The sequence below is a fragment of the Manis pentadactyla genome, chromosome 15 (genome assembly GCF_030020395.1).
Source record: "Manis pentadactyla isolate mManPen7 chromosome 15, mManPen7.hap1, whole genome shotgun sequence".
In the NCBI taxonomy this organism is placed as follows: domain Eukaryota; kingdom Metazoa; phylum Chordata; class Mammalia; order Pholidota; family Manidae; genus Manis; species Manis pentadactyla.
The window spans coordinates 78,778,064-78,805,771 of NC_080033.1; positions in this window are offsets into that span (position 1 = coordinate 78,778,064).

Sequence of the window (27,708 nt, forward strand, 5' to 3'; positions counted from 1 at the left end):
GAGAAAGAGAGAGAGAGAGAGGGAGAGAGATAAAGATGCTTGGCTAGGCTGAGAGAGATCCTAAGCTCCTTTGATGTAAAGAGAGAGAGAGAGAGATGCTAGTGTACTGAGAGAGAGAGAGAGAAAGAGAGAGAGAGAGAGAGAGATTGAGACGGAACCTAGGCTCCTTTCAGAGAGAGAGAAATATGCTACGCTTCTTTGAGAGAGAGTGAGAGAGAGAAATTCTGGTCTCCTTTGAGAGAAAGAGAGATAGCCAGAGAGATGCTGGGATCCTTTGAAAGAGATACAGTGTGATGCTAGGCTTCTTAGGAGAGAGAGATGCTAGAATCCTTGGAGAGAGAGGGGTGAAGAGATTCTAGGCTTCTTTCAGAGAATGAGAGATTTACAGAGACAGAGATATGCTAGGCTCTTTCGAGAGGAGAGAGAGATGCTAGGCTACATAGAGACAGAGAGAGACATAGAGAGATGCTATGAGCCTATTAGAGAGAGAGATGCTAGACTACTTTGAGACAGAGACAGAGTGATGCAAGCTTCCTTTTAGAGAGAGAGAGAGATGCTAGGATCCTTTGAGAGAGAGAGATGCTGGTCTACTTTGAGAGAGAGATATAGAGAGATGCTAGGCTCTTTTGAGAGAGAGATAGACAGAAAGAGACAGAGATTTGATAGGCTCCTTTGAGAGGGAGATAAAAGACAGGGAGTTTCTGTGCTCCTTTGGGAGAGAGAGACATCCTAGGCTACGTTGTGAGAGAGAGAGATTCTAGTCAATTTAGATAGAGACAGAAAGAGAGATTCTTGTCTGCATAGAGGGAGATACAGGCTAGGCTCCTTTGAGAGAAGAGAGAGAGGGAGAGAGAAAAAAAGAGAGAGATGCTAGGCTTCTTTGAGAGGGAGAGATAGACAGAGATATGCTAGGCTCCTTTGAAAGAGAGAGAGTGTAATGCTACGCTTCTTAGGGAGAGAGAGAAAGTGAAACATGCTAGAATTTATTGTGAGACAGAGAAAAAATAGAGAGATATGCTAGGCTTCTTTGAGAGAGAGAGAGACTGAGAGAGACAGAGAGAAAGAGATGCTAGGGTCCTTTGAGAGTGACAGAGAGGGAGAGAGATTGTAGGCTCCTTTGAGACAAAGAGAGATACACAGAGACAGTGAGACTCTAGGCTTCTTCTTCTTCTAGAGAGAAATGCTAGGGTACTTAGAAAGAGAGAGAGATTCATACATGCTAGGCTCCTTTGAGAGAGAGTCAGAGAGAGAGATGAGAGGCACCTTTGAGACAGAGAGACAGAGAGAGTGAGGGATGCTAAGCTCCTTTTAGAGAACGAGAGAGAGATAGAAAGACTTGGAGACTCTAGGCTCCATTGAGAGAGAGAGATGCAAAGCTTTTTGAGAGAGACAGAACGAGAGAGAGAGGGAGAGAGATAAAGATGCTAGGCTAGGCTGAGAGAGATCCTAAGCTCCTCTGATGTAAAGAGAGAGAGAGAGAGATGCTAGTCTACTGAGAGAAAGAGAGGGAGAGAGAGAGAGAGAGAGAGAGAGACGGAACCTAGGCTCCTTTCAGAGAGAGAGAAATATGCTATGCTTCTTTGAGAGAGAGTGAGAGAGAGAAATTGTAGTCTCCTTTGAGAGAAAGAGAGATAGCCAGAGAGATGCTGGGATCCTTTGAAAGAGAGACAGTGTGATGCTAGGCTTCTTAGGAGAGAGAGACACTAGAATCCTTTGAGAGAGAGGGGTGGAGAGATTCTAGGCTTCTTTCAGAGAAAGAGAGATGTACAGAGACAGAGAGATGCCAGGCTCTTTTGAGAGAGAGATAGACAGAAAGAGACAGAGATTTGGTAGGCTCCTTTGAGAGGGAGAGAGGGAGATTAAAGACAGGGAGTTTCTGGACTCCTTTGGGAGAGAGAGAGAGATCCTAGGCTACGTTGTGAGAGAGAGAGATTCTAGTCAATTTAGATAGAGAGAGAGACAGAAAGAGAGATTCTTGTCTGCATAGAGGGAGATACAGGCTAGGCTCCTTTGAGAGAAGAGAGAGAGAGGGAGAGAGAAACAGAGAGAGAGATGTTAGGCTTCTTTGAGAGGGAGAGATAGACAGAGATATGCTAGGCTCCTTTGAAAGAGAGAGACACAGAGAGAGACAGTGAGAGAGAGATGATATGCTCCTTTTGAGGGACGGAGAGAGAGAGTGAGTGATAACAGGATCCTTTGAGAGAATGAGAGAGAGATAGAAAGACAGGGAGATTCTAGGCCCCTATGAGAGAGAGAGAGATATGAAAAGATTTTTTAGAGAGAGAGAGAGGGAGGGAGCGGGAGAAACTTGGATCCATTGAGAGACAGAGAGAGTTGCTAAGCTACTTTGATAGTAAGAGAGAGTGAGAGATGCTAGTCTACTTTGAGAGAGAGAGAGAGAGAATGATGCAAGATTCTTTTGAGAGAGAGAGAGAGATATATATATATGCTAGGCTTCTTAGAGAGAGAGAGGTTGAGAGAGAGAGATTCTTGTCTCCTTTGAAAGAAAGATAGAGATAGACAGATAGATACTAAGCTCCTTTGAAAGAGAGAGAGTGTGATGCTAGCCTTCTTAGCGAGAGAGAAAGAGAGAGATGCTAGAATCCTTTTAGATAGAGAGAGAGACATGCTAGTTTCCTGTGAGATGGAGAGGGAGAGACGATATGCACCTTGGAGAGAGAGAGAGAGAGATGGGTGGCTCCGTTGAGAGAGACAGAGTGTGAGAGAGAGAGAAAGAGAGAGTGAAATGCTAAGCTCCTTCGAGATAAAGAGAGAGACATATAGAGATATGCTAAGCTCCTTTGAGAGAGAGAGTAGGAGAGAAATGCGAGGCTTCTTTGAGAGAGAGAAAGACCGAGAGAGACAGAGAGAGAGATGCTAGGCTCTTTTGAGCGTGAGACTGAGGGAGAGAGATGCTAGTGTCCTTTGAGAGAAAGAGAGATATACAGACACAGAGAGATGCAAGGCTCCATTGAGAGAGAGGGATGCAGGGTTCCTTTGAAAGCCAGAGAGAGATACATTCTAGGCTCCATTGAGAGAGAGAGACAGTGATAGAGATGATATTGTCCTTTGAGAGAGAGAGTGAGAGAGTTACGCTAGGCTCCTTTGAGAGAAAGAAAGAGAGATAGAACGACAGGGAGATTCTAGGCTCCTTTGAGAAAGAGAGATGCAAATCTTTTTGTGAGAGAGAGAGACGGAGAGAGATAGATGCTAAGCTCCTGTGAGAGAAAGAGAGAGAGAGATAGAGAAATAGGGATGCTTGGCTCCTTTGAGAGATGAAGATATATATATGCTAGGCTTCTTTGAGAGAGAGAGAGAGTGGGAGGGGAGAGATTCTAGTATCCTTTGAGAGAAAGAGTGCGTGATAGAGAGATGCTAGGCTCCTTTGAAAGAGAGAGATTGTGATGCTAGGCTTCTTAGGGAGAGAGAGAAAAAGAGAGATGCCTGGCTCCTGATAGAGAGAGGGAGAGAGAGAGATTGAGGGATGCTAGGCTCCTTTGAGAGAGAGACAGAGAGAGATGATAGGCACCTTTGAGACAGAGAGACAGAGAGAGTGAGGGATGCTAAGCTCCTTTTAGAGAACGAGAGAGAGATAGAAAGACTTGGCGACTCTTGGCACCATTGAGAGAGAGAGATGCAAAGCTTTTTGAGAGAGAGAGAAAGAGAGAGAGAGAGAGGGAGAGAGATAAAGATGCTTGGCTAGGCTGAGAGAGATCCTAAGCTCCTTTGATGTAAAGAGAGAGAGAGAGAGAGATGCTAGTGTACTGAGAGAGAGAGAGAGAGAGAGAGAGAGAGAGAGATTGAGACGGAACCTAGGCTCCTTTCAGAGAGAGAGAAATATGCTACGCTTCTTTGAGAGAGAGTGAGAGAGAGAAATTCTGGTCTCCTTTGAGAGAAAGAGAGATAGCCAGAGAGATGCTGGGATCCTTTGAAAGAGATACAGTGTGATGCTAGGCTTCTTAGGAGAGAGAGATGCTAGAATCCTTGGAGAGAGAGGGGTGAAGAGATTCTAGGCTTCTTTCAGAGAATGAGAGATTTACAGAGACAGAGATATGCTAGGCTCTTTCGAGAGGAGAGAGAGATTCTAGGCTACATAGAGACAGAGAGAGACATAGAGAGATGCTATGAGCCTATTAGAGAGAGAGATGCTAGACTACTTTGAGACAGAGACAGAGTGATGCAAGCTTCCTTTTAGAGAGAGAGAGAGATGCTAGGATCCTTTGAGAGAGAGAGATGCTAGTCTACTTTGAGAGAGAGATATAGAGAGATGCTAGGCTCTTTTGAGAGAGAGATAGACAGAAAGAGACAGAGATTTGATAGGCTCCTTTGAGAGGGAGATAAAAGACAGGGAGTTTCTGTGCTCCTTTGGGAGAGAGAGACATCCTAGGCTACGTTGTGAGAGAGAGAGATTCTAGTCAATTTAGATAGAGAAAGAAAGAGAGATTCTTGTCTGCATAGAGGGAGATACAGGCTACGCTCCTTTGAGAGAAGAGAGAGAGGGAGAGAGAAAAAAAGAGAGAGATGCTAGGCTTCTTTGAGAGGGAGAGATAGACAGAGATATGCTAGGCTCCTTTGAAAGAGAGAGAGTGTAATGCTACGCTTCTTAGGGAGAGAGAGAAAGTGAAACATGCTAGAATTTATTGTGAGACAGAGAAAAAATAGAGAGATATGCTAGGCTTCTTTGAGAGAGAGAGAGACTGAGAGAGACAGAGAGAAAGAGATGCTAGGGTCCTTTGAGAGTGACAGAGAGGGAGAGAGATTGTAGGCTCCTTTGAGACAAAGAGAGATACACAGAGACAGTGAGACTCTAGGCTTCTTCTTCTTCTAGAGAGAAATGCTAGGGTACTTAGAAAGAGAGAGAGATTCATACATGCTAGGCTCCTTTGAGAGAGAGTCAGAGAGAGAGATGAGAGGCACCTTTGAGACAGAGAGACAGAGAGAGTGAGGGATGCTAAGCTCCTTTTAGAGAACGAGAGAGAGATAGAAAGACTTGGAGACTCTAGGCTCCATTGAGAGAGAGAGATGCAAAGCTTTTTGAGAGAGACAGAAAGAGAGAGAGAGGGAGAGAGGTAAAGATGCTAGGCTAGGCTGAGAGAGATCCTAAGCTCCTTTGATGTAAAGAGAGAGAGAGAGAGATGCTAGTCTACTGAGAGAAAGAGAGGGAGAGAGAGAGAGAGAGAGAGAGAGAGAGAGAGAGAGACGGAACCTAGGCTCCTTTCAGAGAGAGAGAAATATGCTATGCTTCTTTGAGAGAGAGTGAGAGAGAGAAATTCTAATCTCCTTTGAGAGAAAGAGAGATAGCCAGAGAGATGCTGGGATCCTTTGAAAGAGAGACAGTGTGATGCTAGGCTTCTTAGGAGAGAGAGACACTAGAATCCTTTGAGAGAGAGGGGTGGAGAGATTCTAGGATTCTTTCAGTGAAAGAGAGATGTACAGAGACAGAGAGATGCCAGGCTCTTTTGAGAGAGAGATAGACAGAAAGAGACAGAGATTTGATAGGCTCCTTTGAGAGGGAGAGAGGGAGATAAAAGACACGGAGTTTCTGGGCTCCTTTGGGAGAGAGAGAGATCCTAGGCTACGTTGTGAGAGAGAGAGATTCTAGTCAATTTAGATAGAGAGAGATAGAGACAGAAAGAGAGATTCTTGTCTGCATAGAGGGAGATACAGGCTAGGCTCCTTTGAGAGAAGAGAGAGAGGGAGAGAGAAACAGAGAGAGAGATGTTAGGCTTCTTTGAGAGGGAGAGATAGACAGAGATATGCTAGGCTCCTTTGAAAGAGAGAGACACAGAGAGAGACAGTGAGAGAGAGATGATATGCTCCTTTGAGGGAGGGAGAGAGAGAGTGAGTGATAACAGGATCCTTTGAGAGAATGAGAGAGAGATAGAAAGACAGGGAGATTCTAGGCCCCTATGAGAGAGAGAGAGATATGAAAAGATTTTTTAGAGAGAGAGAGAGGGAGGGAGCGGGAGAAACTTGGATCCATTGAGAGACAGAGAGAGTTGCTAAGCTACTTTGATAGTAAGAGAGAGTGAGAGATGCTAGTCTACTTTGAGAGAGAGAGAGAGAGAATGATGCAAGATTCTTTTGAGAGAGAGAGAGAGATATATATATATATGCTAGGCTTCTTAGAGAGAGAGAGGTTGAGAGAGAGAGATTCTTGTCTCCTTTGAAAGAAAGATAGAGATAGACAGATAGATACTAAGCTCCTTTGAAAGAGAGAGAGTGTGATGCTAGCCTTCTTAGCGAGAGAGAAAGAGAGAGATGCTAGAATCCTTTTAGATAGAGAGAGAGACATGCTAGTTTCCTGTGAGATGGAGAGGGAGAGACGATATGCACCTTGGAGAGAGAGAGAGAGAGATGGGTGGCTCCGTTGAGAGATACAGAGTGTGAGAGAGAGAGAGAGAGAGAGTGAAATGCTAAGCTCCTTCGAGATAAAGAGAGAGACATATAGAGATATGCTAAGCTCCTTTGAGAGAGAGAGTAGGAGAGAAATGCGAGGCTTCTTTGAGAGAGAGAAAGACCGAGAGAGACAGAGAGAGAGATGCTAGGCTCTTTTGAGCGTGAGACTGAGGGAGAGAGATGCTAGTGTCCTTTGAGAGAAAGAGAGATATACAGACACAGAGAGATGCAAGGCTCCATTGAGAGAGAGGGATGCAGGGTTCCTTTGAAAGCCAGAGAGAGATACATTCTAGGCTCCATTGAGAGAGAGAGACAGTGATAGAGATGATATTGTCCTTTGAGAGAGAGAGTGAGAGAGTTACGCTAGGCTCCTTTGAGAGAAAGAAAGAGAGATAGAACGACAGGGAGATTCTAGGCTCCTTTGAGAAACAGAGATGCAAATCTTTTTGTGAGAGAGAGAGACGGAGAGAGATAGATGCTAAGCTCCTGTGAGAGAAAGAGAGAGAGAGATAGAGAAATAGGGATGCTTGGCTCTTTTGAGAGATGAAGATATATATATGCTAGGCTTCTTTGAGAGAGAGAGAGAGTGGGAGGGGAGAGATTCTAGTATCCTTTGAGAGAAAGAGTGAGTGATAGAGAGATGCTAGGCTCCTTTGAAAGAGAGAGATTGTGATGCTAGGCTTCTTAGGGAGAGAGAGAAAAAGAGAGATGCCTGGCTCCTGATAGAGAGAGGGAGAGAGAGAGATTGAGGGATGCTAGGCTCCTTTGAGAGAGAGACAGAGAGAGATGATAGGCACCTTTGAGACAGAGAGACAGAGAGAGTGAGGGATGCTAAGCTCCTTTTAGAGAACGAGAGAGAGATAGAAAGACTTGGCGACTCTTGGCACCATTGAGAGAGAGAGATGCAAAGCTTTTTGAGAGAGAGAGAAAGAGAGAGAGAGAGAGGGAGAGAGATAAAGATGCTTGGCTAGGCTGAGAGAGATCCTAAGCTCCTTTGATGTAAAGAGAGAGAGAGAGAGAGATGCTAGTGTACTGAGAGAGAGAGAGAGAGAGAGAGAGAGAGAGAGAGATTGAGACGGAACCTAGGCTCCTTTCAGAGAGAGAGAAATATGCTACGCTTCTTTGAGAGAGAGTGAGAGAGAGAAATTCTGGTCTCCTTTGAGAGAAAGAGAGATAGCCAGAGAGATGCTGGGATCCTTTGAAAGAGATACAGTGTGATGCTAGGCTTCTTAGGAGAGAGAGATGCTAGAATCCTTGGAGAGAGAGGGGTGAAGAGATTCTAGGCTTCTTTCAGAGAATGAGAGATTTACAGAGACAGAGATATGCTAGGCTCTTTCGAGAGGAGAGAGAGATTCTAGGCTACATAGAGACAGAGAGAGACATAGAGAGATGCTATGAGCCTATTAGAGAGAGAGATGCTAGACTACTTTGAGACAGAGACAGAGTGATGCAAGCTTCCTTTTAGAGAGAGAGAGAGATGCTAGGATCCTTTGAGAGAGAGAGATGCTAGTCTACTTTGAGAGAGAGATATAGAGAGATGCTAGGCTCTTTTGAGAGAGAGATAGACAGAAAGAGACAGAGATTTGATAGGCTCCTTTGAGAGGGAGATAAAAGACAGGGAGTTTCTGTGCTCCTTTGGGAGAGAGAGACATCCTAGGCTACGTTGTGAGAGAGAGAGATTCTAGTCAATTTAGATAGAGAAAGAAAGAGAGATTCTTGTCTGCATAGAGGGAGATACAGGCTACGCTCCTTTGAGAGAAGAGAGAGAGGGAGAGAGAAAAAAAGAGAGAGATGCTAGGCTTCTTTGAGAGGGAGAGATAGACAGAGATATGCTAGGCTCCTTTGAAAGAGAGAGAGTGTAATGCTACGCTTCTTAGGGAGAGAGAGAAAGTGAAACATGCTAGAATTTATTGTGAGACAGAGAAAAAATAGAGAGATATGCTAGGCTTCTTTGAGAGAGAGAGAGACTGAGAGAGACAGAGAGAAAGAGATGCTAGGGTCCTTTGAGAGTGACAGAGAGGGAGAGAGATTGTAGGCTCCTTTGAGACAAAGAGAGATACACAGAGACAGTGAGACTCTAGGCTTCTTCTTCTTCTAGAGAGAAATGCTAGGGTACTTAGAAAGAGAGAGAGATTCATACATGCTAGGCTCCTTTGAGAGAGAGTCAGAGAGAGAGATGAGAGGCACCTTTGAGACAGAGAGACAGAGAGAGTGAGGGATGCTAAGCTCCTTTTAGAGAACGAGAGAGAGATAGAAAGACTTGGAGACTCTAGGCTCCATTGAGAGAGAGAGATGCAAAGCTTTTTGAGAGAGACAGAAAGAGAGAGAGAGGGAGAGAGGTAAAGATGCTAGGCTAGGCTGAGAGAGATCCTAAGCTCCTTTGATGTAAAGAGAGAGAGAGAGAGATGCTAGTCTACTGAGAGAAAGAGAGGGAGAGAGAGAGAGAGAGAGAGAGAGAGAGAGAGAGAGACGGAACCTAGGCTCCTTTCAGAGAGAGAGAAATATGCTATGCTTCTTTGAGAGAGAGTGAGAGAGAGAAATTCTAATCTCCTTTGAGAGAAAGAGAGATAGCCAGAGAGATGCTGGGATCCTTTGAAAGAGAGACAGTGTGATGCTAGGCTTCTTAGGAGAGAGAGACACTAGAATCCTTTGAGAGAGAGGGGTGGAGAGATTCTAGGATTCTTTCAGTGAAAGAGAGATGTACAGAGACAGAGAGATGCCAGGCTCTTTTGAGAGAGAGATAGACAGAAAGAGACAGAGATTTGATAGGCTCCTTTGAGAGGGAGAGAGGGAGATAAAAGACACGGAGTTTCTGGGCTCCTTTGGGAGAGAGAGAGATCCTAGTCAATTTAGATAGAGAGAGATAGAGACAGAAAGAGAGATTCTTGTCTGCATAGAGGGAGATACAGGCTAGGCTCCTTTGAGAGAAGAGAGAGAGGGAGAGAGAAACAGAGAGAGAGATGTTAGGCTTCTTTGAGAGGGAGAGATAGACAGAGATATGCTAGGCTCCTTTGAAAGAGAGAGACACAGAGAGAGACAGTGAGAGAGAGATGATATGCTCCTTTGAGGGAGGGAGAGAGAGAGTGAGTGATAACAGGATCCTTTGAGAGAATGAGAGAGAGATAGAAAGACAGGGAGATTCTAGGCCCCTATGAGAGAGAGAGAGATATGAAAAGATTTTTTAGAGAGAGAGAGAGGGAGGGAGCGGGAGAAACTTGGATCCATTGAGAGACAGAGAGAGTTGCTAAGCTACTTTGATAGTAAGAGAGAGTGAGAGATGCTAGTCTACTTTGAGAGAGAGAGAGAGAGAATGATGCAAGATTCTTTTGAGAGAGAGAGAGAGAGATATATATATATGCTAGGCTTCTTAGAGAGAGAGAGGTTGAGAGAGAGAGATTCTTGTCTCCTTTGAAAGAAAGATAGAGATAGACAGATAGATACTAAGCTCCTTTGAAAGAGAGAGAGTGTGATGCTAGCCTTCTTAGCGAGAGAGAAAGAGAGAGATGCTAGAATCCTTTTAGATAGAGAGAGAGACATGCTAGTTTCCTGTGAGATGGAGAGGGAGAGACGATATGCACCTTGGAGAGAGAGAGAGAGAGATGGGTGGCTCCGTTGAGAGATACAGAGTGTGAGAGAGAGAGAGAGAGAGAGTGAAATGCTAAGCTCCTTCGAGATAAAGAGAGAGACATATAGAGATATGCTAAGCTCCTTTGAGAGAGAGAGTAGGAGAGAAATGCGAGGCTTCTTTGAGAGAGAGAAAGACCGAGAGAGACAGAGAGAGAGATGCTAGGCTCTTTTGAGCGTGAGACTGAGGGAGAGAGATGCTAGTGTCCTTTGAGAGAAAGAGAGATATACAGACACAGAGAGATGCAAGGCTCCATTGAGAGAGAGGGATGCAGGGTTCCTTTGAAAGCCAGAGAGAGATACATTCTAGGCTCCATTGAGAGAGAGAGACAGTGATAGAGATGATATTGTCCTTTGAGAGAGAGAGTGAGAGAGTTACGCTAGGCTCCTTTGAGAGAAAGAAAGAGAGATAGAACGACAGGGAGATTCTAGGCTCCTTTGAGAAACAGAGATGCAAATCTTTTTGTGAGAGAGAGAGACGGAGAGAGATAGATGCTAAGCTCCTGTGAGAGAAAGAGAGAGAGAGATAGAGAAATAGGGATGCTTGGCTCTTTTGAGAGATGAAGATATATATATGCTAGGCTTCTTTGAGAGAGAGAGAGAGTGGGAGGGGAGAGATTCTAGTATCCTTTGAGAGAAAGAGTGAGTGATAGAGAGATGCTAGGCTCCTTTGAAAGAGAGAGATTGTGATGCTAGGCTTCTTAGGGAGAGAGAGAAAAAGAGAGATGCCTGGCTCCTGATAGAGAGAGGGATAGAGAGAGATTGAGGGATGCTAGGCTCCTTTGAGAGAGAGACAGAGAGAGATGATAGGCACCTTTGAGACAGAGAGACAGAGAGAGTGAGGGATGCTAAGCTCCTTTTAGAGAACGAGAGAGAGATAGAAAGACTTGGCGACTCTTGGCTCCATTGAGAGAGAGAGATGCAAAGCTTTTTGAGAGAGAGAGAAAGAGAGAGAGAGAGAGGGAGAGAGATAAAGATGCTTGGCTAGGCTGAGAGAGATCCTAAGCTCCTTTGATGTAAAGAGAGAGAGAGAGATGCTAGTGTACTGAGAGAGAGAGAGAGAGAGAGAGAGAGAGAGAGAGATTGAGACGGAACCTAGGCTCCTTTCAGAGAGAGAGAAATATGCTACGCTTCTTTGAGAGAGAGTGAGAGAGAGAAATTCTGGTCTCCTTTGAGAGAAAGAGAGATAGCCAGAGAGATGCTGGGATCCTTTGAAAGAGATACAGTGTGATGCTAGGCTTCTTAGGAGAGAGAGATGCTAGAATCCTTGGAGAGAGAGGGGTGAAGAGATTCTAGGCTTCTTTCAGAGAATGAGAGATTTACAGAGACAGAGATATGCTAGGCTCTTTCGAGAGGAGAGAGAGATGCTAGGCTACATAGAGACAGAGAGAGACAGAGAGAGATGCTATGAGCCTATTAGAGAGAGAGATGCTAGACTACTTTGAGACAGAGACAGAGTGATGCAAGCTTCCTTTTAGAGAGAGAGAGAGATGCTAGGATCCTTTGAGAGAGAGAGATGCTAGTCTACTTTGAGAGAGAGATATAGAGAGATGCTAGGCTCTTTTGAGAGAGAGATAGACAGAAAGAGACAGAGATTTGATAGGCTCCTTTGAGAGGGAGATAAAAGACAGGGAGTTTCTGGGCTCCTTTGGGAGAGAGAGAGATCCTAGGCTACGTTGTGAGAGAGAGAGATTCTAGTCAATTTAGATAGAGAGAGATAGAGACAGAAAGAGAGATTCTTGTCTGCATAGAGGGAGATACTGGCTAGGCTCCTTTGAGAGAAGAGAGACAGGGAGAGAGAAAAAAGAGAGAGATGCTAGGCTTCTTTGAGAGGGAGAGATAGACAGAGATATGCTAGGCTCCTTTGAAAGAGAGAGAGTGTAATGCTACGCTTCTTAGGGAGAGAGAGAAAGTGAAACATGCTAGAATTTATTGTGAGACAGAGAAAAAATAGAGAGATATGCTAGGCTTCTTTGAGAGAGAGAGAGACTGAGAGAGACAGAGAGAAAGAGATGCTAGGGTCCTTTGAGAGTGACAGAGAGGGAGAGAGATTGTAGGCTCCTTTGAGACAAAGAGAGATACACAGAGACAGTGAGACTCTAGGATTCTTCTTCTTCTAGAGAGAAATGCTAGGGTACTTAGAAAGAGAGAGAGATTCATACATGCCAGGCTCCTTTGAGAGAGAGTCAGAGAGAGAGATGAGAGGCACCTTTGAGACAGAGAGACAGAGAGAGTGAGGGATGCTAAGCTCCTTTTAGAGAACGAGAGAGAGATAGAAAGACTTGGAGACTCTAGGCTCCATTGAGAGAGAGAGATGCAAAGCATTTTGAGAGAGACAGAAAGAGAGAGAGAGGGAGAGAGAGAAAGATGCTAGGCTAGGCTGAGAGAGATCCTAAGCTCCTTTGATGTAAAGAGAGAGAGAGAGAGATGCTAGTCTACCGAGAGAAAGAGAGGGAGAGAGAGAGAGAGAGAGAGAGAGACGGAACCTAGGCTCCTTTCAGAGAGAGAGAAATATGCTATGCTTCTTTGAGAGAGAGTGAGAGAGAGAAATTCTAGTCTCCTTTGAGAGAAAGAGAGATAGCCAGAGAGATGCTGGGATCCTTTGAAAGAGAGACAGTGTGATGCTAGGCTTCTTAGGAGAGAGAGACACTAGAATCCTTTGAGAGAGAGGGGTGGAGAGATTCTAGGCTTCTTTCAGAGAAAGAGAGATGTACAGAGACAGAGAGATGCTAGGCTCTTTCGAGAGGAGAGAGAGATGCTAGGCTACATAGAGACAGAGAGAGACAGAGAGAGATGCTATGAGCCTATTAGAGAGAGATGCTAGACTACTTTGAGACAGAGACAGAGTGATGCAAGCTTCCTTTTAGAGAGAGAGAGAGAGATGCTAGGATCCTTTGAGAGAGAGATGCTAGTCTACTTTGAGAGAGAGATATAGAGAGATGCCAGGCTCTTTTGAGAGAGAGATAGACAGAAAGAGACAGAGATTTGATAGGCTCCTTTGAGAGGGAGAGAGGGAGATAAAAGGCACGGAGTTTCTGGGCTCCTTTGGGAGAGAGAGACATCCATGGCTACGTTGTGAGAGAGAGAGATTCTAGTCAATTTAGATAGAGAGAGATAGAGACAGAAAGAGAGATTCTTGTCTGCATAGAGGGAGATACAGGCTAGGCTCCTTTGAGAGAAGAGAGAGAGGGAGAGAGAAACAGAGAGAGAGATGTTAGGCTTCTTTGAGAGGGAGAGATAGACAGAGATATGCTAGGCTCCTTTGAAAGAGAGAGACACAGAGAGAGACAGTGAGAGAGAGATGATATGCTCCTTTGAGGGAGGGAGAGAGAGAGTGAGTGATAACAGGATCCTTTGAGAGAATGAGAGAGAGATAGAAAGACAGGGAGATTCTAGGCCCCTATGAGAGAGAGAGAGAGATGAAAAGATTTTTTAGAGAGAGAGAGAGGGAGGGAGAGGGAGAAACTTGGATCCATTGAGAGACAGAGAGAGTTGCTAAGCTACTTTGATAGTAAGAGAGAGAGAGAGATGCTAGTCTACTTTGAGAGAGAGAGAGAGAGAATGATGCAAGATTCTTTTGAGAGAGAGAGAGAGAGATATATGCTAGGCTTCTTAGAGAGAGAGAGGTTGAGAGAGAGAGATTCTTGTCTCCTTTGAAAGAAAGATAGAGATAGACAGATAGATACTAAGCTCCTTTGAAATAGAGAGAGTGTGATGCTAGCCTTCTTAGCGAGAGAGAAAGAGAGAGATGCTAGAATCCTTTTAGATAGAGAGAGAGACATGCTAGTTTCCTGTGAGATGGAGAGGGAGAGACGATATGCACCTTGGAGAGAGAGAGAGAGATGGGTGGCTCCGTTGAGAGAGACAGAGTGTGAGAGAGAGAGAGAGAGAGAGTGAAATGCTAAGCTCCTTCGAGATAAAGAGAGAGACATATAGAGATATGCTAAGCTCCTTTGAGAGAGAGAGTAGGAGAGAAATGCGAGGCTTCTTTGAGAGAGAGAAAGACCGAGAGAGACAGAGAGAGAGATGCTAGGCTCTTTTGAGCGTGAGACTGAGGGAGAGAGATTCTAGTGTCCTTTGAGAGAAAGAGAGATATACAGACACAGAGAGATGCAAGGCTCCATTGAGAGAGAGGGATGCAGGGTTCCTTTGAAAGCCAGAGAGAGATACATTCTAGGCTCCTTTGAGAGAGAGAGACAGTGATAGAGATGATATTGTCCTTTGAGAGAGAGAGTGAGAGAGTTACGCTAGGCTCCTTTGAGAGAAAGAAAGAGAGATAGAACGACAGGGAGATTCTAGGCTCCTTTGAGAAAGAGAGATGCAAATCTTTTTGTGAGAGAGAGAGACGGAGAGAGATAGACGCTAAGCTCCTGTGAGAGAAAGAGAGAGAGAGAGATGCTAGTCTAGTTTGAGAGAGAGAGATAGAGAAATAGGGATGCTTGGCTCCTTTGAGAGATGAAGATATATATATGCTAGGCTTCTTTGAGAGAGAGAGAGAGTGGGAGGGGAGAGATTCTAGTATCCTTTGAGAGAAAGAGTGAGTGATAGAGAGATGCTAGGCTCCTTTGAAAGAGAGAGATTGTGATGCTAGGCTTCTTAGGGAGAGAGAGAAAAAGAGAGATGCCTGGCTCCTGATAGAGAGAGGGAGAGAGAGAGATTGAGGGATGCTAGGCTCCTTTGAGAGAGAGACAGAGAGAGATGATAGGCACCTTTGAGACAGAGAGACAGAGAGAGAGAGGGATGCTAAGCTCCTTTTAGAGAACGAGAGTGAGATAGAAAGACTTGGCGACTCTTGGCTCCATTGAGAGAGAGAGAGATGCAAAGCTTTCTGAGAGAGAGAGAAAGAGAGAGAGAGAGAGGGAGAGAGATAAAGATGCTTGGCTAGGCTGAGAGAGATCCTAAGCTCCTTTGATGTAAAGAGAGAGAGAGAGAGATGCTAGTGTACTGAGAGAGAGAGAGAGAGAGAGAGAGAGAGAGAGAGAGATTGAGACGGAACCTAGGCTCCTTTCAGAGAGAGAGAAATATGCTACGCTTCTTTGAGAGAGAGTGAGAGAGAGAAATTCTGGTCTCCTTTGAGAGAAAGAGAGATAGCCAGAGAGATGCTGGGATCCTTTGAAAGAGATACAGTGTGATGCTAGGCTTCTTAGGAGAGAGAGATGCTAGAATCCTTGGAGAGAGAGGGGTGAAGAGATTCTAGGCTTCTTTCAGAGAATGAGAGATTTACAGAGACAGAGATATGCTAGGCTCTTTCGAGAGGAGAGAGAGATGCTAGGCTACATAGAGTTAGAGAGAGACATAGAGAGATGCTATGAGCCTATTAGAGAGAGAGATGCTAGACTACTTTGAGACAGAGACAGAGTGATGCAAGCTTCCTTTTAGAGAGAGAGAGAGATGCTAGGATCCTTTGAGAGAGAGAGATGCTAGTCTACTTTGAGAGAGAGATATAGAGAGATGCTAGGCTCTTTTGAGAGAGAGATAGACAGAAAGAGACAGAGATTTGATAGGCTCCTTTGAGAGGGAGATAAAAGACAGGGAGTTTCTGTGCTCCATTGGGAGAGAGAGACATCCTAGGCTACGTTGTGAGAGAGAGAGATTCTAGTCAATTTAGATAGAGAGAGATAGAGACAGAAAGAGAGATTCTTGTCTGCATAGAGGGAGATACAGGCTAGGCAGCTTTGAGAGAAGAGAGAGAGGGAGAGAGAAAAAAAGAGAGAGATGCTAGGCTTCTTTGAGAGGGAGAGATAGACAGAGATATGCTAGGCTCCTTTGAAAGAGAGAGAGTGTAATGCTACGCTTCTTAGGGAGAGAGAGAAAGTGAAACATGCTAGAATTTATTGTGAGACAGAGAAAAAATAGAGAGATATGCTAGGCTTCTTTGAGAGAGAGAGAGACTGAGAGAGACAGAGAGAAAGAGATGCTAGGGTCCTTTGAGAGTGACAGAGAGGGCGAGAGATTGTAGGCTCCTTTGAGACAAAGAGAGATACACAGAGACAGTGAGACTCTAGGCTTCTTCTTCTTCTAGAGAGAAATGCTAGGGTACTTAGAAAGAGAGAGAGATTCATACATGCTAGGCTCCTTTGAGAGAGAGTCAGAGAGAGAGATGAGAGGCACCTTTGAGACAGAGAGACAGAGAGAGTGAGGGATGCTAAGCTCCTTTTAGAGAACGAGAGAGAGATAGAAAGACTTGGAGACTCTAGGCTCCATTGAGAGAGAGAGATGCAAAGCTTTTTGAGAGAGACAGAAAGAGAGAGAGAGGGAGAGAGATAAAGATGCTAGGCTAGGCTGAGAGAGATCCTAAGCTCCTTTGATGTAAAGAGAGAGAGAGAGAGATGCTAGTCTACTGAGAGAAAGAGAGGGAGAGAGAGAGAGAGAGAGAGAGAGACGGAACCTAGGCTCCTTTCAGAGAGAGAGAAATATGCTATGCTTCTTTGAGAGAGAGTGAGAGAGAGAAATTCTAGTCTCCTTTGAGAGAAAGAGAGATAGCCAGAGAGATGCTGGGATCCTTTGAAAGAGAGACAGTGTGATGCTAGGCTTCTTAGGAGAGAGAGACACTAGAATCCTTTGAGAGAGAGGGGTGGAGAGATTCTAGGCTTCTTTCAGAGAAAGAGAGATGTACAGAGACAGAGAGATGCTAGGCTCTTTCGAGAGGAGAGAGAGATGCTAGGCTACATAGAGACAGAGAGAGACAGAGAGAGATGCTATGAGCCTATTAGAGAGAGATGCTAGAATACTTTGAGACAGAGACAGAGTGATGCAAGCTTCCTTTTAGAGAGAGAGAGAGAGATGCTAGGATCCTTTGAGAGAGAGAGATGCTAGTCTACTTTGAGAGAGAGATATAGAGAGATGCTAGGCTCTTTTGAGAGAGAGATAGACAGAAAGAGACAGAGATTTGATAGGCTCCTTTGAGAGGGAGAGAGGGACATAAAAGACAGGGTGTTTCTGGGCTCCTTTGGGAGAGAGAGAGATCCTAGGCTACGTTGTGAGAGAGAGAGATTCTAGTCAATTTAGATAGAGAGAGATAGAGACAGAAAGAGAGATTGTTGAATGCATAGAGGGAGATACAGGCTAGGCTCCTTTGAGAGAAGAGAGAGAGGGAGAGAGAAACAGAGAGAGAGATGTTAGGCTTCTTTGAGAGGGAGAGATAGACAGAGATATGCTAGGCTCCTTTGCAAGAGAGAGATACATGCCAGGCTCCTTTGACAGAGAGAGACACAGAGAGAGACAGTGAGAGAGAGATGATATGCTCCTTGGAGGGAGGGAGAGAGAGAGAGAGAGAGTGATAACAAGCTCCTTTGAGAGAATGAGAGAGAGATAGAAAGACAGGGAGATTCTAGGCCCCTATGAGAGAGAGAGAGAGAGATATGAAAAGATTTTTTAGAGAGAGAGAGTGGGAGGGATAGGGAGAAACTTGGCTCCATTGAGAGACAGAGAGAGGTGCTAAGCTCCTTTGATAGTAAGAGAGAGAGAGATGCTAGTCTACTTTGAGAGAGAGAGAGAGAGAATGATGCAAGATTCTTTTGAGAGAGAGAGAGTGAGAGAAATATGCTAGGCTTCTTAGACAGAGAGAGGTTGAGAGAGAGAGATTCTTGTCTCCTTTGAAAGAAAGATAGAGATAGAGAGATGCTAAGCTCCTTTGAAAGAGAGAGAGTGTGATGCTAGCCTTCTTAGCGAGAGAGAAAGAGAGAGATGCTAGAATCCTTTTAGATAGAGAGAGAGACATGCTAGTTTCCTGTGAGATGGAGAGGGAGAGACGATATGCACCTTGGAGAGAGAGAGAGAGAGAGATGGGTAGCTCCGTTGAGAGAGACAGAGTGTGAGAGAGAGAGAGTGAGAGAGAGAAATGCTAAGCTCTTTCGAGATAAAGAGAGATATATATAGAGATATGCTAGGCTCCTTTGAGAGAGAGAGTAGGAGAGAAATGCGAGGCTTCTTTGAGAGAGAGAAAGACCGAGAGAGACAGAGAGAGAGATGCTAGGCTCTTTTGAGCGTGAGACTGAGGGAGAGAGATTCTAGTGTCCTTTGAGAGAAAGAGAGATATACAGACACAGAGAGATGCAAGGCTCCATTGAGAGAGAGGGATGCAGGGTTCCTTTGAAAGCCAGAGAGAGATACATTCTAGGCTCCTTTGAGAGAGAGAGACAGTGATAGAGATGATATTGTCCTTTGAGAGAGAGAGTGAGAGAGTTACGCTAGGCTCCTTTGAGAGAAAGAAAGAGAGATAGAACGACAGGGAGATTCTAGGCTCCTTTGAGAGAGAGAGATGCAAATCTTTTTGTGAGAGAGAGAGACAGAGAGAGATAGATGCTAAGCTCCTGTGAGAGAAAGAGAGAGAGAGAGATGCTAGTCTAGTTTGAGAGAGAGAGATAGAGAAATAGGGATGCTTGGCTCCTTTGAGAGATGAAGATATATATATGCTAGGCTTCTTTGAGAGAGAGAGAGAGTGGGAGGGGAGAGATTCTAGTATCCTTTGAGAGAAAGAGTGAGTGATAGAGAGATGCTAGGCTCCTTTGAAAGAGAGAGATTGTGATGCTAGGCTTCTTAGGGAGAGAGAGAAAAAGAGAGATGCCTGGCTCCTGATAGAGAGAGGGAGAGAGAGAGATTGAGGGATGCTAGGCTCCTTTGAGAGAGAGACAGAGAGAGATGATAGGCACCTTTGAGACTGAGAGACAGAGAGAGTGAGGGATGCTAAGCTCCTTTTAGAGAACGAGAGAGAGATAGAAAAACTTGGCGACTCTTGGCTCCATTGAGAGAGAGAGATGCAAAGCTTTTTGAGAGAGAGAGAAAGTGAGAGAGAGAGAGGGAGAGAGATAAAGATGCTTGGCTAGGCTGAGAGAGATCCTAAGCTCCTTTGATGTAAAGAGAGAGAGAGAGATGCTAGTGTACTGAGAGAGAGAAAGAGAGTGAGAGAGAGAGAGAGAGAGAGACGGAACCTAGGCTCCTTTCAGAGAGAGAGAAATATGCTACGCTTCTTTGAGAGAGAGTGAGAGAGACAAATTCTAGTCTCCTTTGAGAGAAAGAGAGATAGCCAGAGAGATGCTGGGATCCTTTGAAAGAGAGACAGTGTGATGCTTGGCTTCTTAGGAGAGAGAGACGCTAGAATCCTTTGAGAGAGAGTGGTGGAGAGATTCTAGGCTTCTTTCAGAGAAAGAGAGATGTACAGAGACAGAGAGATGCTAGTCTCTTTCGAGAAGAAAGAGAGATGCTAGGCTACATAGAGACAGAGAGATGCTATGAGCCTATTAGAGAGAGATGCTAGACTACTTTGAGACAGAGACAGAGTGATGCGAGCTTCCTTTTAGAGAGAGAGAGAGAGATGCAAGGATCCTTTGAGAGAGAGATGCTAGTCTACTTTGAGAGAGAGATATAGAGAGATGCTAGGCTCTTTTGAGAGAGAGATAGACAGAAAGAGACAGAGATTTGATAGGCTCCTTTGAGAGGGAGAGAGGGTGATAAAAGACAGTGTGTTTCTGGGCTCCTTTGGGAGAGAGAGAGATCCTAGGCTACGTTGTGAGAGAGAGAGATTCTAGTCAATTTAGATAGAGAGAGATACAGACAGAAAGAGAGATTCTTGTCTGCATAGAGGGAGATACAGGCTTGGCTACTTTGAGAGAAGAGAGAGAGGGAGAGAGAAACAGAGAGAGAGATGCTAGGCTTCTTTGAGAGGGAGAGATAGACAGAGATATGCTAGGCTCCTTTGAAAGAGAGAGACACAGAGAGAGACAGTGAGAGAGAGATGATATGCTCCTTTGAGGGAGGGAGAGAGAGAGTGCGTGATAACAGGATCCTTTGAGAGAATGAGAGAGAGATAGAAAGACAGGGAGATTCTAGGCCCCTATGAGAGAGAGAGAGATATGAAAAGATTTTTTAGAGAGAGAGAGAGGGAGGGAGAGGGAGAAACTTGGATCCATTGAGAGACAGAGAGAGTTGCTAAGCTACTTTGATAGTAAGAGAGAGAGAGAGATGCTAGTCTACTTTGAGAGAGAGAGAGAGAATGATGCAAGATTCTTTTGAGAGAGAGAGAGAGAGAGAAATATGCTAGGCTTCTTAGAGAGAGAGAGGTTGAGAGAGAGAGATTCTTGTCTCCTTTGAAAGAAAGATAGAGATAGACAGATAGATACTAAGCTCCTTTGAAAGAGAGAGAGTGTGATGCTAGCCTTCTTAGCGAGAGAGAAAGAGAGAGATGCTAGAATCCTTTTAGATAGAGAGAGAGACATGCTAGTTTCCTGTGAGATGGAGAGGGAGAGACGATATGCACCTTGGAGAGAGAGAGAGAGAGATGGGTGGCTCCGTTGAGAGAGACAGAGTGTGAGAGAGAGAGAGAGAGAGTGAAATGCTAAGCTCCTTCGAGATAAAGAGAGAGACATATAGAGATATGCTAAGCTCCTTTGAGAGAGAGAGTAGGAGAGAAATGCGAGGCTTCTTTGAGAGAGAGAAAGACCGAGAGAGACAGAGAGAGAGATGCTAGGCTCTTTTGAGCGTGAGACTGAGGGAGAGAGATGCTAGTGTCCTTTGAGAGAAAGAGAGATATACAGACACAGAGAGATGCAAGGCTCCATTGAGAGAGAGGGATGCAGGGTTCCTTTGAAAGCCAGAGATACATTCTAGGCTCCATTGAGAGAGAGAGACAGTGATAGAGATGATATTGTCCTTTGAGAGAGAGAGAGTGAGAGAGTTACGCTAGGCTCCTTTGAGAGAAAGAAAGAGAGATAGAACGACAGGGAGATTCTAGGCTCCTCTGAGAAAGAGAGATGCAAATCTTTTTGTGAGAGAGAGAGACGGAGAGAGATAGATGCTAAGCTCCTGTGAGAGAAAGAGAGAGAGAGAGATGCTAGTCTAGTTTGAGAGAGAGAGATAGAGAAATAGGGATGCTTGGCTCCTTTGAGAGATGAAGATATATATATGCTAGGCTTCTTTGAGAGAGAGAGAGAGTGGGAGGGGAGAGATTCTAGTATCCTTTGAGAGAAAGAGTGAGTGATAGAGAGATGCTAGGCTCCTTTGAAAGAGAGAGATTGTGATGCTAGACTTCTTAGGGAGACAGAGAAAAAGAGAGATGACTGGCTCCTGATAGAGAGAGGGAGAGAGAGAGATTAAGGGATGCTAGGCTCCTTTGAGAGAGAGACAGAGAGAGATGATAGGCACCTTTGAGACAGAGAGACAGAGAGAGTGAGGGATGCTAAGCTCCTTTAAGAGAACGAGAGAGAGATAGAAAGACTTGGCGACTCTTGGCTCCATTGAGAGAGAGAGATGCAAAGCTTTTTGAGAGAGAGAGAGAGAGAGAGAGAGAGAGGGAGAGAGATAAAGATGCTTGGCTAGGCTGAGAGAGATCCTAAGCTCCTTTGATGTAAAGAGAGAGAGAGAGAGATGCTAGTGTACTGAGAGAGAGAGAGAGAGAGAGAGAGAGAGAGAGAGAGAGAGAGACGGAACCTAGGCTCCTTTCAGAGAGAGAGAAATATGCCACGCTTCTTTGAGAGAGAGTGAAAGAGAGAAATTCTGGTCTCCTTTGAGAGAAAGAGAGATAGCCAGAGAGATGCTGGGATCCTTTGAAAGAGATACAGTGTGATGCTAGGCTTCTTAGGAGAGAGAGATGCTAGAATCCTTGGAGAGAGAGGGGTGAAGAGATTCTAGGCTTCTTTCAGAGAATGAGAGATTTACAGAGACAGAGATATGCTAGGCTCTTTCGAGAGGAGAGAGAGATGCTAGGCTACATAGAGACAGAGAGAGACATAGAGAGTTGCTATGAGCCTATTAGAGAGAGAGATGCTAGACTACTTTGAGACAGAGACAGAGTGATGCAAGCTTCCTTTTAGAGAGAGAGAGAGATGCTAGGATCCTTTGAGAGAGAGAGATGCTAGTCTACTTTGAGAGAGAGATATAGAGAGATGCTAGGCTCTTTTGAGAGAGAGATAGACAGAAAGAGACAGAGATTTGATAGGCTCCTTTGAGAGGGAGATAAAAGACAGGGAGTTTCTGGGCTCCTTTGGGAGAGAGAGAGATCCTAGGCTACGTTGTGAGAGAGAGAGATTCTAGTCAATTTAGATAGAGAGAGATAGAGACAGAAAGAGAGATTCTTGTCTGCATAGAGGGAGATACTGGCTAGGCTCCTTTGAGAGAAGAGAGAGAGGGAGAGAGAAAAAAAGAGAGAGATGCTAGGCTTCTTTGAGAGGGAGAGATAGACAGAGATATGCTAGGCTCCTTTGAAAGAGAGAGAGTGTAATGCTACGCTTCTTAGGGAGAGAGAGAAAGTGAAACATGCTAGAATTTATTGTGAGACAGAGAAAAAATAGAGAGATATGCTAGGCTTCTTTGAGAGAGAGAGAGACTGAGAGAGACAGAGAGAAAGAGATGCTAGGGTCCTTTGAGAGTGACAGAGAGGGAGAGAGATTGTAGGCTCCTTTGAGACAAAGAGAGATACACAGAGACAGTGAGACTCTAGGCTTCTTCTTCTTCTAGAGAGAAATGCTAGGGTACTTAGAAAGAGAGAGAGATTCATACATGCTAGGCTCCTTTGAGAGAGAGTCAGAGAGAGAGATGAGAGGCACCTTTGAGACAGAGAGACAGAGAGAGGGAGGGATGCTAAGCTCCTTTTAGAGAACGAGAGAGAGATAGAAAGACTTGGAGACTCTAGGCTCCATTGAGAGAGAGAGATGCAAAGCTTTTTGAGAGAGACAGAAAGAGAGAGAGAGGGAGAGAGATAAAGATGCTAGGCTAGGCTGAGAGAGATCCTAAGCTCCTCTGATGTAAAGAGAGAGAGAGAGAGATGCTAGTCTACTGAGAGAAAGAGAGGGAGAGAGAGAGAGAGAGAGAGAGAGAGACGGAACCTAGGCTCCTTTCAGAGAGAGAGAAATATGCTATGCTTCTTTGAGAGAGAGTGAGAGAGAGAAATTCTAGTCTCCTTTGAGAGAAAGAGAGATAGCCAGAGAGATGCTGGGATCCTTTGAAAGAGAGACAGTGTGATGCTAGGCTTCTTAGGAGAGAGAGACACTAGAATCCTTTGAGAGAGAGGGGTGGAGAGATTCTAGGCTTCTTTCAGAGAAAGAGAGATGTACAGAGACAGAGAGATGCCAGGCTCTTTTGAGAGAGAGATAGACAGAAAGAGACAGAGATTTGATAGGCTCCTTTGAGAGGGAGAGAGGGAGATTAAAGACAGGGAGTTTCTGGACTCCTTTGGGAGAGAGAGAGAGATCCTAGGCTACGTTGTGAGAGAGAGAGATTCTAGTCAATTTAGATAGAGAGAGAGACAGAAAGAGAGATTCTTGTCTGCATAGAGGGAGATACAGGCTAGGCTCCTTTGAGAGAAGAGAGAGAGGGAGAGAGAAAAAAAGAGAGAGATGCTAGGCTTCTTTGAGAGGGAGAGATAGACAGAGATATGCTAGGCTCCTTTGAAAGAGAGAGAGTGTAATGCTACGCTTCTTAGGGAGAGAGAGAAAGTGAAACATGCTAGAATTTATTGTGAGACTGAGAAAAAATAGAGAGATATGCTAGGCTTCTTTGAGAGAGAGAGAGACTGAGAGAGACAGAGAGAAACAGATGCTAGGGTCCTTTGAGAGTGACAGAGAGGGAGAGAGATTGTAGGCTCCTTTGAGACAAAGAGAGATACACAGAGACAGTGAGACTCTAGGCTTCTTCTTCTTCTAGAGAGAAATGCTAGGGTACTTAGAAAGAGAGAGAGATTCATACATGCCAGGCTCCTTTGAGAGAGAGTCAGAGAGAGAGATGAGAGGCACCTTTGAGACAGAGAGACAGAGAGAGTGAGGGATGCTAAGCTCCTTTTAGAGAACGAGAGAGAGATAGAAAGACTTGGAGACTCTAGGCTCCATTGAGAGAGAGAGATGCAAAGCTTTTTGAGAGAGACAGAAAGAGAGAGAGAGGGAGAGAGATAAAGATGCTAGGCTAGGCTGAGAGAGATCCTAAGCTCCTTTGATGTAAAGAGAGAGAGAGAGAGATGCTAGTCTACTGAGAGAAAGAGAGGGAGAGAGAGAGAGAGAGAGAGAGAGAGAGACGGAACCTAGGCTCCTTTCAGAGAGAGAGAAATATGCTATGCTTCTTTGAGAGAGAGTGAGAGAGAGAAATTCTAGTCTCCTTTGAGAGAAAGAGAGATAGCCAGAGAGATGCTGGGATCCTTTGAAAGAGAGACAGTGTGATGCTAGGCTTCTTAGGAGAGAGAGACACTAGAATCCTTTGAGAGAGAGGGGTGGAGAGATTCTAGACTTCTTTCAGAGAAAGAGAGATGTACAGAGACAGAGAGATGCTAGGCTCTTTCGAGAGGAGAGAGAGATGCTAGGCTACATAGAGACAGAGAGAGACAGAGAGAGATGCTATGAGCCTATTAGAGAGAGACGCTAGACTACTTTGAGACAGAGACAGAGTGATGCAAGCTTCCTTTTAGAGAGAGAGAGAGAGATGCTAGGATCCTTTGAGAGAGAGAGATGCTAGTCTACTTTGAGAGAGAGATATAGAGAGATGCTAGGCTCTTTTGAGAGAGAGATAGACAGAAAGAGACAGAGATTTGATAGGCTCCTTTGAGAGGGAGAGAGGGACATAAAAGACAGGGTGTTTCTGGGCTCCTTTGGGAGAGAGAGAGATCCTAGGCTACGTTGTGAGAGAGAGAGATTCTAGTCAATTTAGATAGAGAGAGATAGAGACAGAAAGAGAGATTGTTGAATGCATAGAGGGAGATACAGGCTAGGCTCCTTTGAGAGAAGAGAGAGAGGGAGAGAGAAACAGAGAGAGAGATGTTAGGCTTCTTTGAGAGGGAGAGATAGACAGAGATATGCTATGCTCCTTTGCAAGAGAGAGATACATGCCAGGCTCTTTTGACAGAGAGAGACACAGAGAGAGACAGTGAGAGAGAGATGATATGCTCCTTGGAGGGAGGGAGAGAGAGAGAGAGAGAGTGATAACAAGCTCCTTTGAGAGAATGAGAGAGAGATAGAAAGACAGGGAGATTCTAGGCCCCTATGAGAGAGAGAGAGAGAGATATGAAAAGATTTTTTAGAGAGAGAGAGAGGGAGGGATAGGGAGAAACTTGGCTCCATTGAGAGACAGAGAGAGGTGCTAAGCTCCTTTGATAGTAAGAGAGAGAGAGATGCTAGTCTACTTTGAGAGAGAGAGAGAGAGAATGATGCAAGATTCTTTTGAGAGAGAGAGAGTGAGAGAAATATGCTAGGCTTCTTAGACAGAGAGAGGTTGAGAGAGAGAGATTCTTGTCTCCTTTGAAAGAAAGATAGAGATAGAGAGATGCTAAGCTCCTTTGAAAGAGAGAGAGTGTGATGCTAGCCTTCTTAGCGAGAGAGAAAGAGAGAGATGCTAGAATCCTTTTAGATAGAGAGAGAGACATGCTAGTTTCCTGTGAGATGGAGAGGGAGAGACGATATGCACCTTGGAGAGAGAGAGAGAGAGATGGGTAGCTCCGTTGAGAGAGACAGAGTGTGAGAGAGAGAGAGTGAGAGAGAGAAATGCTAAGCTCTTTCGAGATAAAGAGAGATATATATAGAGATATGCTAGGCTCCTTTGAGAGAGAGAGTAGGAGAGAAATGCGAGGCTTCTTTGAGAGAGAGAAAGACCGAGAGAGACAGAGAGAGAGATGCTAGGCTCTTTTGAGCGTGAGACTGAGGGAGAGAGATGCTAGTGTCCTTTGAGAGAAAGAGAGATATACAGACACAGAGAGATGCAAGGCTCCATTGAGAGAGAGGGATGCAGGGTTCCTTTGAAAGCCAGAGAGAGATACATTCTAGGCTCCTTTGAGAGAGAGAGACAGTGATAGAGATGATATTGTCCTTTGAGAGAGAGAGTGAGAGAGTTACGCTAGGCTCCTTTGAGAGAAAGAAAGAGAGATAGAACGACAGGGAGATTCTAGGCTCCTTTGAGAGAGAGAGATGCAAATCTTTTTGTGAGAGAGAGAGACAGAGAGAGATAGATGCTAAGCTCCTGTGAGAGAAAGAGAGAGAGAGAGATGCTAGTCTAGTTTGAGAGAGAGAGATAGAGAAATAGGGATGCTTGGCTCCTTTGAGAGATGAAGATATATATATGCTAGGCTTCTTTGAGAGAGAGAGAGAGTGGGAGGGGAGAGATTCTAGTATCCTTTGAGAGAAAGAGTGAGTGATAGAGAGATGCTAGGCTCCTTTGAAAGAGAGAGATTGTGATGCTAGGCTTCTTAGGGAGAGAGAGAAAAAGAGAGATGCCTGGCTCCTGATAGAGAGAGGGAGAGAGAGAGATTGAGGGATGCTAGGCTCCTTTGAGAGAGAGACAGAGAGAGATGATAGGCACCTTTGAGACAGAGAGACAGAGAGAGTGAGGGATGCTAAGCTCCTTTTAGAGAACGAGAGAGAGATAGAAAAACTTGGCGACTCTTGGCTCCATTGAGAGAGAGAGATGCAAAGCTTTTTGAGAGAGAGAGAAAGTGAGAGAGAGAGAGGGAGAGAGATAAAGATGCTTGGCTAGGCTGAGAGAGATCCTAAGCTCCTTTGATGTAAAGAGAGAGAGAGAGATGCTAGTGTACTGAGAGAGAGAAAGAGAGTGAGAGAGAGAGAGAGAGAGAGACGGAACCTAGGCTCCTTTCAGAGAGAGAGAAATATGCTACGCTTCTTTGAGAGAGAGTGAGAGAGACAAATTCTAGTCTCCTTTGAGAGAAAGAGAGATAGCCAGAGAGATGCTGGGATCCTTTGAAAGAGAGACAGTGTGATGCTTGGCTTCTTAGGAGAGAGAGACGCTAGAATCCTTTGAGAGAGAGTGGTGGAGAGATTCTAGGCTTCTTTCAGAGAAAGAGAGATGTACAGAGACAGAGAGATGCTAGTCTCTTTCGAGAAGAAAGAGAGATGCTAGGCTACATAGAGACAGAGAGATGCTATGAGCCTATTAGAGAGAGATGCTAGACTACTTTGAGACAGAGACAGAGTGATGCGAGCTTCCTTTTAGAGAGAGAGAGAGAGATGCAAGGATCCTTTGAGAGAGAGATGCTAGTCTACTTTGAGAGAGAGATATAGAGAGATGCTAGGCTCTTTTGAGAGAGAGATAGACAGAAAGAGACAGAGATTTGATAGGCTCCTTTGAGAGGGAGAGAGGGTGATAAAAGACAGTGTGTTTCTGGGCTCCTTTGGGAGAGAGAGAGATCCTAGGCTACGTTGTGAGAGAGAGAGATTCTAGTCAATTTAGATAGAGAGAGATAGAGACAGAAAGAGAGATTCTTGTCTGCATAGAGGGAGATACAGGCTTGGCTACTTTGAGAGAAGAGAGAGAGGGAGAGAGAAACAGAGAGAGAGATGCTAGGATTCTTTGAGAGGGAGAGATAGACAGAGATATGCTAGGCTCCTTTGAAAGAGAGAGACACAGAGAGAGACAGTGAGAGAGAGATGATATGCTCCTTTGAGGGAGGGAGAGAGAGAGTGAGTGATAACAGGATCCTTTGAGAGAATGAGAGAGAGATAGAAAGACAGGGAGATTCTAGGCCCCTATGAGAGAGAGAGAGATATGAAAAGATTTTTTAGAGAGAGAGAGAGGGAGGGAGAGGGAGAAACTTGGATCCATTGAGAGACAGAGAGAGTTGCTAAGCTACTTTGATAGTAAGAGAGAGAGAGAGATGCTAGTCTACTTTGAGAGAGAGAGAGAGAATGATGCAAGATTCTTTTGAGAGAGAGAGAGAAATATGCTAGGCTTCTTAGAGAGAGAGAGGTTGAGAGAGAGAGATTC